The following is a 13,818-nucleotide window of genomic DNA, read 5'->3' on the forward strand; positions in this document are numbered from 1 at the left end:
GTACACAGATTTTTTTTTATATCAACTGAAGGTAAAGTTACTTGATTGTGGTATAAAATGGCAGTATGTGGTTGGGAAAACCCAGTTTCTTTTTTATAACAAATCCGTTTAGGGGTTTTTAGGGCAGGTGAAGGAGGTCACAGAAAGACCCATGAATCAGCTCACACTGTCACACATACGCATCTGCTTTTAAAGCGACAGGAGAGTAATATGCTGCTTAAGGGTCTGACCCGGTTCGGAGGTCAAATACTGAATCTGTCCTCGCGCTGATGCTCGACTCTGAAACCTTTGAAGAGGCATCGTACATCATGGCGGGGAGTTCTGCAAGTCACACAAAGAAACTGTGGAACATGGACCATTTTTTAATACTTTGGGACAGTTCCCACGTAGACTATTTCAGCATTTCATGTAGCTTTAGTTCTCTTATTTAACTGTCCTCAAATGAAATGCTTAAGCTGTATGGTTTAATAGACTGTAATATCTGGTGCTTTTATGCTCAGTTATTAAATTCTCATCTACTTTTAGTGTTAACCTTAATCATTTTGGGCTATTCTCATATTTTTCAATCTATTGTACATAATAACAAGAGTTCCCATTAACATACATTAACAGTATGAATCACCACATATGTTAATCCTGCTAGCGTGAAATCTTCATCAATCAGTTGTGCCCTGATTGGGGCCGACACGTTCCGACTTTAGCGGCTTGTTTTGTTGCTTCCTGAACATGTCAGCTGTTTCTCACAGAGCTAACGCAAGGAGACGCTGATAATTGTTCACATCCAAGCCGTCATCACGTCACAACCATTCAGACTTCTTGAGGTGGTGGAAGAAGAAAGAGGATACATTATTTTCAAAATCTGTCTTTGCATACATCGGACACGATTTAATCTGAGAATATATACAGCTAGCTAACTGTATTTAGCTACCTAAATAAAAAATGTGCCTAGCTTCTGTTTTTTGTCACAGTTTCCTCTAAATACACAGTAGAGCCACGCAAAAGTGTCTTTGAAAGCAAAGTAAAGAATTAGTAATTACCCTCCACAGTTATTGGCACTCTTATTAAGGAAGTGTGAAAAGCACTTAAAATAAATTGATCTTTTAGTGCAGTAGCACAATCTAATACTATAAAAATTACTGCAGTTCACTAGCAGTAAACGGTGGAGTTTTTTTTTTGTTTTTTTTTACCCTACTTATTATCCTCCACACTTGATGGCAAAATAAACCTGCAAACAGGCAGGAAAAGTGTTTGTGAGCTGAGTGAAATGTCTTTAATACAGGCAGAAGGAACAACAGTCACATAAAAATCCCAAACCACAAAGGAGAACAAAGGGAGCGCAAACAGGGCTAACAACTGGGATAAAGTTTAATCAACACCTGAGAGTACAGGATGATTTGGAAAAGGAGAAACTGAACTGAGAAACTTATATGCTGGGAAGGTTGATAGTAGGTGAGTCTGCAGAAGGCGTTGCAGCTAAAGGGGAAAGCGAGGACAGAGATAGCTGAGGGGAACTGATAGGAGAAGTCATAAAAGACACACACACACACACACAGACTCACCTAACGTCAGCTTACAGTGTCCAATTAGTTTAGCCTGCTGGGGGAGAAGATATAAACTTGGTGCAGAAATGCATCAAACACAGGACTTATTTGCTGAAAGGCAACAATGATGCAAACAGAACTGATGGTGCAGATTGCCAACAAGTTCACAAAACCACGCAATGATAACAAAACACGAAATAAAAGCTGCTTTGGTTACGTGGTTTACATGGAAATTTTTAGGATGGGCCAAAATGTGGGGCACCAAAACTGTTGTGTGAAAAATGTCTGCCATTTATCCTCACTCAATGAAATTACTTTAAAAAAAAAAAAACAAAAAAACAAAAAAACTGCAGCTGGTTAAGGTTAAACACACTTGTTTTATTTCTGGCTTTAAGCTTTTCAGTATTCAAGAAACATTTGAAAATGTACTTTTACTAATAGTTTTAAAAGGTAACTTTTGAACTTCCAATCAAAAGTTAACTTTTGAATTAAAGGTAACATTAATTTAATACTAGCTGACTAGCTAACTAGCTAGCCAACTAATTTTAGGTCTCTTAGCTAAAATTAGTTGGCTAAGGGATTAACCTACTTACAAAACTAACCTAGTTGCAAAACTAGGTTAATCCCCTAGTTTTGTAAGGGATTGAACCTTACGAAACTAGCTAGCTATTTAAGGGACCTCAAATTTATTGTATTGTAAGGTGTTTTCAGAAAAATCTGACATTTTGCTTCTGCAATAAAATTGCAATTCATTTTTGAACAACTCAAAGCTGGTGTGAACAGCACCTTATGTTATGTTAGCATTTTTGTCTAAGTTGCCCCCCCAAATATCCAACCACCAGGATAGTACCATTTTTTTTTTTTTTATTCTTTAAATGTTGTGTATTTAGTTGTCACAAAACGTTAAAGTCTATAAAGCCGAGCGATATTTTTGGAGCAGGCAGAATTATTTGATGTGCATGTATCTCATAATAAATAAATAAATACATTTTTAAAAATGAGCGTTAAATCATTAGTGCTTCTTGTTGTATTCGGTTGGTGAGACCTTATCAACTCACTAAGCCATGACACACCACAACAATACCGGAGTAAAGAGTCTTGTTAGAGCGGGTCCTGCTATCTTCCTCCCCCAGACAGACGAGCCGTCGCTCTTCCCCAGTTAACACTCCNAAGAGTCTTGTTAGAGCGGTCCTGCTATCTTCCTCCCCCAGACAGACGAGCCGTCGCTCTTCCCCAGTTAGCACTCCACCCTCTCTCTCTCGCTCCGTCTCATCTCCCTCACAGCCTTTTCTGCTTTCTTATAATATCCTTTACCCTCCAGCCTTTCCTCATTCCCCCGTTCCCACCCTCTCTGTCCCTCCCTGTGAATGACTTTGTGGATTTTTGCATCTCTCTTACATAACAACGCTCAGGAGACAAGGGCACTTCGATCGATACTTGAAAAGGACCGACCCCTGGAGGACTCTGTAAATGCCACGTGGCAACATGAGAGGATGACATTTGTGGATGAAGCTGAGAGACAGCCCTGAAATACCTGCTGCTGCCAGCGGTGACAGGACTTAGGGGGGAAGAAGAAGGAGGGAGGCGACGAACGGAAATCAGGCACAGCTGTGGAGGCTCAGGAATTTGAAGAAAAATATAAAAAAATAAAAGAAATAACAGGCTGATAAAAACATATTTGCTTTGGGGACACGAGCCCGTGGTGATTCATATGTCTGACTGAGATAAAAGCCAGCTGAGTAAATCTGAATAAATTTATGCGTGCCAGGCCGTCACAGGGGTGGCTAAACTTTGTTTTCAAAGGACAGAGAAGTAGCACGCGCATTTCTGTAGCAAAACACAGCTTTTGGGGGAAGGGAGGATGGGCACGCAAGGTTTTCAGCAATGTTTGGCAGTTTCCACAAGAAACATAACTCAAATATTCATTTCCATTCACAGCTTTATATAGTGGATCCAAATCCTGAGTTTTCTTTTGCATTTTAAGCCTGACCTGATTACTATTGAGTTTAAGGCACAATAGCTGAAACTATCTGTCGGGTTAAGTTTTGCTTTTCGGTTTTAAATCAGAATAAATTCTCCCACATCCTGCATGATGCTACAGTTGGTTGCGCTGTTGCCTAGCAGCAACAAAGTCCTGGGTTCAAATCCTGATCCGGGGCCTTCCTGAAAACAAAACTGGCATGTTCTTCCAGTTTTCCCCAAATCAGAAAACATGACCGTTAGCTAACTTGACGGGTGTGTGCATGGTGGTCTGTTCTAACCTCGGCTGTTTTATTAAACTGTTTTCATTTCCTGTGAAGCTGATGGTCCAGTAGCTTTACAAGAAAGTTGATCCGTTCAGAGGAGTTTGTAGTATCTGGCAAATGAAATATAATTGTGGTGCCAGAAATACACTTGGCGGGAAAAAAAAGCGCAAAAGCATTTCGACGAAACAAAAAAAATGCAGCCAAACAGAACAGTACACACAGCGTCACCTTAACGGCGAAACAGTTTTTACTTCTTCGTCCAGGATGTTTTTAGATCAAAATCTCTCCGAGCGTTGGCGGTTGTGACCTGATTCTTTCAGCCAGCGCCAAAGTTTAAATGTTTGTGGCTCACCCTGGGAGGGAACGGCTACAATGACAGACCTGCAGTTTTCTGGGTCAGGGCTGATGTGACATGTCGTTCTAAAAAAAAACGTGCGTCTGCGTGGGGATCATTCGTTTCGGGGTCCGTGCCCTCAGGAGCTGCTTCCCCCGTTTTGTCAGGTTGGAACTGTGAGCTGTGAGGGTGCCTTTTAAATCTGATTCGAAGCAGCGACAGACAAACAAATAGTGCGTAATTGTGAGGAGGAAAGAATAAAACGATAGTTTTCATGCAGAAAAATATTTTTTTAAAATGCCTTTTTGTGGGCTAGCATAAATTCAAACCACACTTTTCATATTTGTATTTGAAAATAATTTTTTTTAAAAATCCCAAAATATGATTTCCTTTACACTCCTGACCTCATGTTACAGACTGATCTCGTCCGGAGCCAAACGGTAGCGGACGTGCTCAGGACAGGATGAATAGTAACATAATGCAGATGATGAACAGCAGCTCCAGAGGCAGGTCATACTTTTTATTTTAATTTTTTCTTTTTTTTTTAAAGAAACACAACCTCCGTGTTTATGTGTGAGGACCACCGATAAAATCTGAACCCATTAAAACAGTGCTAGCAACTGTTCCGCCAACGCTATCGATATGGAGAACAGATGAAAAGAAACAGGAATTTGCATGACATGGAAAGCAGAGAAGCTATAACAGATTGCGAACGGTGAATTACCGAAAGGGGGAAAAAAAAAAGAAAACAAAAAGCACCCCAGACGTTTAGAATGTAGTGTTCTTTGTTTTATGGGATATAATTTAGGCAAACGCGGGAGAAAACACAGAACCGTTGAGGATAATAAAGATCCCCTCTCTAGCCGTCAGGGTTTTTTTTTTTTTTTGTAGATGTAAAAGTCGATCTTTTAGGGGTTGTCATGCCAAACCGCGCCAGCTGGCACTGACCACTTCATACATGCTAGATGAGGTAACAGAAGATAATCGAGTAAAAACTGTGTATAAAATCAGCATCTGAATATCCTAGCACACCCACTTTATTGTAATCAGCATAAAAACTTCCTCACCTCTTCCATCAGATCCAACATTATTTGTCCCCCCCAAGTCACTTTGATAAGCTTTGTTAGGGTTCAGTTAAATTTGGTTCTGCTTCCTGTTCTAATCTACAGTACCAGCTTCGTGGTGTCTTATTTTTTTGTTTTTTTTGTTTTACTGAAATAAAAGCGCGCTGGTTTCTGGCTGTCTTGCCTGTCAGCGGCTCCTCTTATTATGACACCTTTCCTTTCATAACAGCGTGACCCAGGGCTTTCTGTGCTCGGTGAGATAATAAAGAAAAGCGCCGGAGCTCGTTTCTGTAGCTGCTGGAGGATTTGCCCAACTCTTATCGGGGATGTCACTTACACGCCGCGGGGAGATTTTTCTTCATTTAAACCCTGAAGGAAATGAGAGTGTTTAAAAGTTGTTTTTTTTCTTCAATCTTGTTTGTTTGATTTCCAGTTTTGTTCTCAATCATGCATTGCGTTTGATTTTATAAATTACCTACTTGGGCTAAATTTATTGCAGTTTGGTGCAATAAATTTTAAAAGCAGTTTTAAAGCAGTTTGGTGCTTTAAAATTGCACTTGTCTACGCAACCTCTCTGAACAATATTTGAATCCTTGACAAAAAAAAGCTACCCCACAGCATGATGCTGCCGCCACCGCGTCTCATCTCTGGACTGGTGTGTTCAGGGTCATTTACTTTCACACACACGTTTTGTATGTCGGCTAAAAAGTTGAAATTTGCTCTCATTTTTCTCCAACAGAAAACGAAAACAAACATTTATGGCGCCCTTTCAGAAGTTTTGTTGTCTTGTTGTGAAAGTGGGACTTTGAATAAAAGGCACAACCTCTCTAAAGTGTGTGTGTGTTTTATCTTTAATCAGGTCATTTGTTTCTCTGTGATATGCTAATGCCGTCCTCATGCAGGCCCCTTTTCTCATGTCAGCGTAACACCCTCGTCGCTGCCTCCGTCACTCACGGCAGCGGCGCCAAATCTGAACCCGCCCCGGCTCTGATTCACACACTACTCCCACGGACATGTGAGCAACACTCTGAAAAAAGAAGCTGAATGATTCAGAATGCCGTCCCTGAGCCAAAGGTGCAGAATAACACCGACCGCGGCAGGGCTGCCACTTCAAGAGCTGCTAATGGAGCACTTTTAGCTTAGTACCTACAAATACCACAATGTAATTAATTAGGGACATGAGGCTGGCAGAGAATTGCAGAGCCTTAGTCACCGAGGTGAAGAATGTATGTGGGTGGGAATGGAAAGCAAAGCGGAGGAAAAATATCTCGCTCGCTTGCCAGATTTCATTTGTGCTCAATGAAAAATGTATTGATCACACAGCTCAATCTGCTGCGTGTTATTTATTTATTTTTTTATACAAAGATGAAACGCCGTGTTCGTGTTTGGTAGGATTAGGATTCAGATTAATTACTGTTCACGTTCATATAATTATTTTTATTCATGATCTTCTCTGCTTTTTAGAAAGTATTTGTATGTAGTCCCATTTACTCCAATGCCCCTAAATAAAAAAAATCCCGTGTAACCAATAACTCTTAGAAGTCATCTAATTTATGAATGTAATCCACATTGGTGTAATCTAATATCAGGATAATTTCATCTTTTTTATGTCATTAGAAAACCAACAGCGGCACACGGACCAGCAAACACAGCAGGAAGTGGATTTGCCTTCCAGTGAGACAATGAGCTGCAACTGAACGGTTTTAATCAGGGGTGTCCAAACTTTTTTTTGCCGTCTTCACCAAAACCATCGAATCAGAAGAACTCACAAAAATAAAAATAAAATCAAGCAAATAAAGTTGTCAATTTTTTTTTTTTTTTTTAGGACTGGGAAGTTATTCAAAGTAGATCCAAAACATAAAAAAGGGATGCCACTATGTCAAAATATAATGCAATAACAATAATTTTCAAATTTGTTTGGGCCCAATTGAACAAATTTATTTTCAGTGAGAGAAACAGGATTTGGGTCACTTTTCGTTCAAAATGGTTTAATAAATAAAAGCCGTTTTGGAGAGACGCGGTTCTGCGCCTAATCAAGGCTCGGTTACAAAAACGCTTTGTGTCGTACTTAACGTTTTCCTCTATAAGAAAATTATAAAAAGTCTAGATCTGGGTCAACCACCTGTGCTGGATGGGTCAACTTCGTATTACTCTCGAACTTCAAACTTAAGATCGAATTATATGCCTGTTGTAAAAGTCCAGAAAACAACTGAGAATGTCTGACAAGGCTTGAAACTGATATCCAAGAAAAACAAAGAAAATTGGTGCTCAAATAAATACTGTACATACAAAGAAAACAAACAAAAAAAAAAGCCTGAAAGACTCTAAACCCTGTCATAAAGTAATTCTCTCCTGAAGTAGCTGCAGAAAACAGATCAAGGTCACCCCTAAAATTTCCTCTGTTTAGTCACAGACACTTTAGCTACAATGTAAGACCACAAAATCTCGCTGAATGTAACTTTGTGAGATTGTGAGTTCATCCAGCGACTGCAACCAAGAAGTGAAACAATCTGCTCCGGATCGTCAGCGGGGACGCATACAGCCAAGGTACGACTGGGCTTTATTTTGTGTACATGAATATCTACCTAAATATAGTTTTATTACATCTTTTGCTGTTTAGTTCAGATCAAAAATACTATACTATAGAGGAATAATTCTTACATGACTTCTGTGTGATCAGTGTCCACATGTCATCTATCCATCTATCTGTTTCTTCTGTCTCGTGTTCAAGAACCAGAAGGCATCAACTACTTCCTGTAATCCATCTCCTTTGATGTGATTAGATAGCGGTGATAAACACGATTAATCCCCCACCGAGCGCTTTGCTGTGCATAGGCCTACTTAGAATTGCAAAGCTGCAAAGATCACTCCCAAAGGAAGAGGATGCGACAAACGGCTGAATGTCTTCAGAGCTTCGTGGTGAACTCTATGCGAGTCGGCGGCCGTGTTGGACATTTTAATTGCAACATGTTTATTAATCCCAAACTTGCCTTCTCATAAGTTCTCCATTATTGGATGTTGAAGGCTGAAATGTTAGCTGGAGGCAGAATGTAATCACTGGGTTTCTACACATGCATAACAATGAGGGGAAGGAGAAAGAAAAGAGGGAATTTTTATTTCTTTTATCGTGAGTCTTTTGATCCCAATTTGACACATAGGCTGGTTGAACCTCTTAGTAATCTTAAAACATAAATGGTCCGAAGCCCAAGGTTAAAATTGGGCCCAACCGGTGGCCGGTAAGGCCACGTGGAGTACAGTCGCCGTCTGAGGACGTTGGTTGTGTGCTTAATTATCACAGCTGACACTCACCGAGCCGAGGGAGACGTCTAAACACTTTGCCTGCATTCGGTCCCAGTTCATTTAGCTGCTGCCCGCAGGGCTGAAGCTTTTTATTATGAATGAGGCGCTTCATTGATGTGCCTCAAAGTCAGAGGCTCATTAGAGCTAAATACTGTGCAGCGGCTGCACTTGCATTTCGATGACTCCAGAAGCTGTACGGTTACGGCCCACCTCTGTCGCTTTGTCCGCTTTTACCAATCAAATGAATGTGGCACAACATAATTTGACAACATTTCTGGGTATATAGTTCATTGCAATTTTTAAAACACTTGAATATCTATACTTAGAAACATTTTATATGATTTTGCTGCATTAAAGCTGTAAAGCTAGCTTAACAGAGCATGCGGTCTACTAGCTAATCCTAGCTTGAAAATGTATCTGCAGTTAGTTTGAAAGCCGCAATTCTGAATCACACTAAGGATGTTTTCATACTACATAGTCCAGTGGACATACTGGAGACCAAAACTGCAACATTTGTTATATTTTCTGCTGGTTAGGTTTGCCATTTCTCTCTCTAACACTAGACGCGCACATTTGTTTTGGTTGTACTTACCCAGAATGCCCGGCGCTGTAGTCCACTTCCTTCTTTTGGAGCGGTCTCCGGTCCTCCTGGCATTCACACCACCAGAGTTCACTTCAGCGAACCGATACATAAGAGTTTTCTTTTTTTTTTTTCTTTTTTTTTTGGTCCGCATCAGAGTTCGATTGCGCATTCACACCACTCTAAACGAACCAGAGTTTCCAGGCAAACAGTTAAAAAGGTATAAACAGGGTTGGTGTGAACCAGGCTGGCGGCATGGGCGGGCATTAGGGGACATTGCTCGCCCTTAGAGTCAGACGTGCCCCCCCTGGACTGGAAGTTGTTTGTTGTTTTTACCTCAGAGTGGCCAGCTCTCTGTTATTCCTATATCAATTTGATACAGTAGGAGCTTCCGCACTTCCCATATCTGTGCCCTTTGTCACTTTTTTCAGCAGTTAAAATTGTTTCATCAGTTGTTAACACTGTAACCTGTTTTTCCGAGCCGCCTTCAAACGCAACATGAACGCTGAGACGCTGCGCTGGGTTTACACCTGTTCGGCAGCGAATTAGACCTGCTGCTGCTGTGCAGAGCTACACAGCAGGTGTGTTTGAATCATGGCAGCAAACCAGCAAAACGCGAAGAACTTTTCACAGTTTTTCCCCCAAACTAACCGACTATGTTGAGTGAAGCTGTTGTATGCAGGTAATGTTAGCTAAAAGATGTCTAGCTAATACCAGCACAGCACGTTAAGCTTGTTAACAAGTAGCCTGTAGGCTACTGATGTTTTTGTCTAAGTTCAGCTACGTACATTTATTTTGTCCCCCCCAAAATAGGTCGATGCTCCCCCCTGTTAAACTCGCTTGGAGCCGGGGCCTGGTGTGAACGCGCCTCAACAGAGCTACAGACCAAACTCTGCAAAGGTTATTTACACACAATCTATACAAAAACACAAGTTTGAATTTATTTTAGGGTTTCTGTAATCCAAATTATATATACCTTCTTCATTGAACTGGCCTATCTCATTTAAATCGGTTAGTTTCTTAGCATGAAGCTAACTTTTTAACATAGTTCATACATTTTTCTTATGTGTTTGAGGTCAAGATTATCAAAACCATGTTTCTCCATGACAATGGCATGTTAAGGATCATGAGCTGTGGGAGTTAAAACCTCTTGGTCTCATGAAAAGAGCACCTTGTAGATGTTAGCTGAGTTCTTGACATGGCTTGTAGTGAAATGCAAGCAAGACGTCTTTTTCAGCAAGAACCTTAAATAAATAATAGACTTTTGTAGACCACAATTAAACATATTAATGCTTGTGATTTTTAACATAGTTCAGAAAATACCAAAACCTTTCCATTTAACTGGTGGTGTGTGTAGATGATTGTTTCTTCTCACTGAGAATGTCTTTTTCTCGCTGTTTCTGAACGAACCACTAATTTTAAACCGCAGACTGTTGTACTCGAGCTTTGGATGTCTGATGATTACGTCAAAGCCAAGCGGACCCCGACATCAAAGGTGTCAAATACCAAATCCCTGGTTTAGCCTGTTTTGTTGTGACTTACAGCAGAGATTAGCAGCCTGCTTCATTAGGATAGTAGCACCTAAAATCCATTTTACCTCACACATCCACAGGGATGCCGCCAGTACGTCATCAAAGCTTTACTCACAGCAGCGTGAGGAAAGATCAATAGCAAAACAGCCAAATTGAACTGGATGATACTTTATTAGTCCCAATGGGAGATTAGATAAGAGCAATTAGGCTCTGCACCTCCGGCCGACCGCGTGCCGCGTTACAAATTGGTGTTCTGTGTCAGTTTCTACCAGTCTTACATAATCGTCTTGCAGCCGGTCTGACTGGCGCGACCCCGTCAATAGCGGCACGTTTACACAGGAGTAAACAGAGGACTACTGAGCTCCGTCCAGTCCCGTTCGATGCTTTCATTTCAATAATTTAGCATAATGACTGAACACAGATGCTTTTTTCTTGTAATAGAAAATGACAAAAGAGAATGAAATGAGCTGAATCTGTGCATAATTTTCTAGTTCACCGCTCCACTGCTTTCTGTTGATTGAGGCTGAAGCCGCTCTTTGTTGTGCTTCCAGGGAGCTGCCAATGAATATTTACATACAGGATTTAAAGATCGCTTTCTTTTGTGTTCCTCTTTGTGTAATACCAAGAGGACAGAGCGTATTTCCTAATGTTGGCCATGTTGGCCCTCGAGGGCCTTGTTAGCATGTTCCGATGTGAAACTTAGTGGCCGTTTATGGAGCTAAAATGGTCTCATAATTCACAAATGCACAGACTAAGATTCACAAATCCAAAAAGATTCACAAATGCACAGCACGAGACACAGAAACAGTCTTCAGTCAGAGGCTTCTTCAGTTCGCTGGTATACTGACCACTACTGGAGATCCTTCCTTCCCACAGCATCATCATCTGCAACTACTCTTTGAAGAACCTTGGATAATATGAGTTATGATGATATTTAATTCCTCTAGAGGATACATAAAGCATTTTTGAGTTTGAGTAGATGGACACGTGATCAGACAGACGGAATTCTTTCTCTCTAAAGAATTGTTCTGTGGTTATTGGGCTGTCTAAACTTTGTGTGTGGTGATTCTTGGGAATCAAAAATTTTCATCAAAGATTGGCTTTTAGAATTATTAATAATTATGATTAACAATTTATTATAAATTTAGTTATCGATAAAGTTAAGGATTCTGTTGTAGAATAGACACCAGTTCCAGTATCTCTGGAATCATAAGTCAAACAGACAGGAGAAGCTCTTCACACAACAACAAATAATCACCAACACTCATTTCAACTCTGACATGTTGTTAACAAAATAACTCAACTTTACAGCGACTCAGCGCTATATGATAACGAAGAGAATGTGTGGAAAACGACACGAATAGAGGCTAATTAAATTCCTGAAGGAATTTAGAAGAGCCTGCCTAACGTGTGCCCGTCGGTTTGGAGCCAGCATTCTGATGTTTAACCAGAACACGTCGCCCGCAAGCTCATCCAGGCTGGATCTGTTCCTAGCCAGAAGCACATATGTGCAGGCCTGATGTGCTAGGCTGAGGATGCCCTGGTCCACCACCATGGTTCAGTGACTGATTCTCAGCCTGGGTGTGTACTGTTGAGTGCTCGCACTGACGATTAAGACTTCGTTATAAAATTGTGTCTTTATTCTGCTGTAACGACGACTGCATTCTTGTAATTAAAAAATCTTGTAGCCTGGCCATAACACTCCCTTATACTATTTATAGAAGAGCTGATTAAAATAAAGGCACTTTTTGAAAGTATTTTCCATACTTTTATAATAGAAATTGAGGACGAGAGGAATCGATTAAAATCAAATCTGGTATGAAAATATATTGTAAGTTATATCATCCTACCTTATTCAGTATATTGAATTATATGACTAACTACATATTACTTAAAATCCGCATTTCTTTGCTGGTATTACTTAGAAGTGTTGCATTTTAATATCCCACTTGAATTCCTGGTCTACATGCAAATACTTGCATAATTTAAACACTGAGAAAAGGGGAATAAAGATTTGTGAATACAGAGTATTACAAATAAAATTCAATTTTATTCTTGGTACAAACAGGATAACAAAATGAACAGTGGATATATAATATACTTCCCAGCAGCTACTCAGACATCAGACTTATTTGTCTTTATTGGTGATGAAAACTCGTCACTCTGGAGGAGAGGAAGACCAGTTCAGCCCAGTCCAGGACGATTGCAGTGTCAGGGTAGCCAACAAAGTCTGCAGGTAGATTTTTGCATATCTGGTCCTCCGGTTTCCAGATCCTAATTTAACCAAGTACTGTAAATAAAAAGTTAGCCCACGCTGTGATGATCTCGCAAATTGTAGACTGATGGACGCCGTACCGGTCAGCAGGTCCAGGTGCTTGGTTCCAAGGGAAATTTAATCGGCACAGCGACTCAATCATGACTCAGAAACGTATCACGAGGTGTTGCGATGCAAACCTGAAAAATTAAAAAACAAAAAAAACAAATAGATGTTCATATTTAGCTGCACAATGTAATCAAAACCTAATAAACCCTGAGCTCTTTTTGAAAGATTTGCTTGAAAATAAATGTACAATATTACAGGAAATTAAATGTTGAAGTGAAACACTTCTGATATCACAATTGGGATTACTGCCATCTCAAGGACCCCCTTTGATATTCACTCATTCACCCTCTGAGATTAGTAGACCACTTTAAATTAGTTTGGTACGGGGCGCTTGACTATTAGACGGTCTGTTGCTCTGGTTCTCATTTTTAAAGGCAGACTGACACAAGTCTGTGCTCCCATGTTTCCTTCTAGTAGCTTTGCGCCGATCCAACCTTAATCCGTCACCAGCCGCGTTCTCATCCACCTTAAAATTCAAGTTGGATTTACGAAAATAAGTTTGCTCCAGTTTGAGCAACTGAGGTGGTTTTTCAGCTCTATAGAAATTGGTGTGCTTCGCGAAACTGCATTGGAAGCACTACTTTCGCGTCACACGAGTCATGTGGTCAACATGACCGGATGCTACTATTGGAGGGAAAGACAACAGGAAGTGGTAGGAGGATTAGGGCGCAGCCTGTTTTTTAGTGACTTGGCGCGTGAACAGACCTATTCACGTGTGATTTTAATTGCGATTCTTGGAAACACCGCCATTGCGAAATTTTTTTATTTTTTATTTTTTTTCTTTGAATCGCAGCACAATGCTGACGATGACAAGGCTTGACAAACCTGAAATGTCTGA

The sequence above is a fragment of the Poecilia formosa genome, unplaced genomic scaffold, assembly GCF_000485575.1.
Source record: "Poecilia formosa unplaced genomic scaffold, Poecilia_formosa-5.1.2 Scaffold37, whole genome shotgun sequence".
Taxonomy (NCBI): Eukaryota; Metazoa; Chordata; class Actinopteri; order Cyprinodontiformes; family Poeciliidae; genus Poecilia; species Poecilia formosa.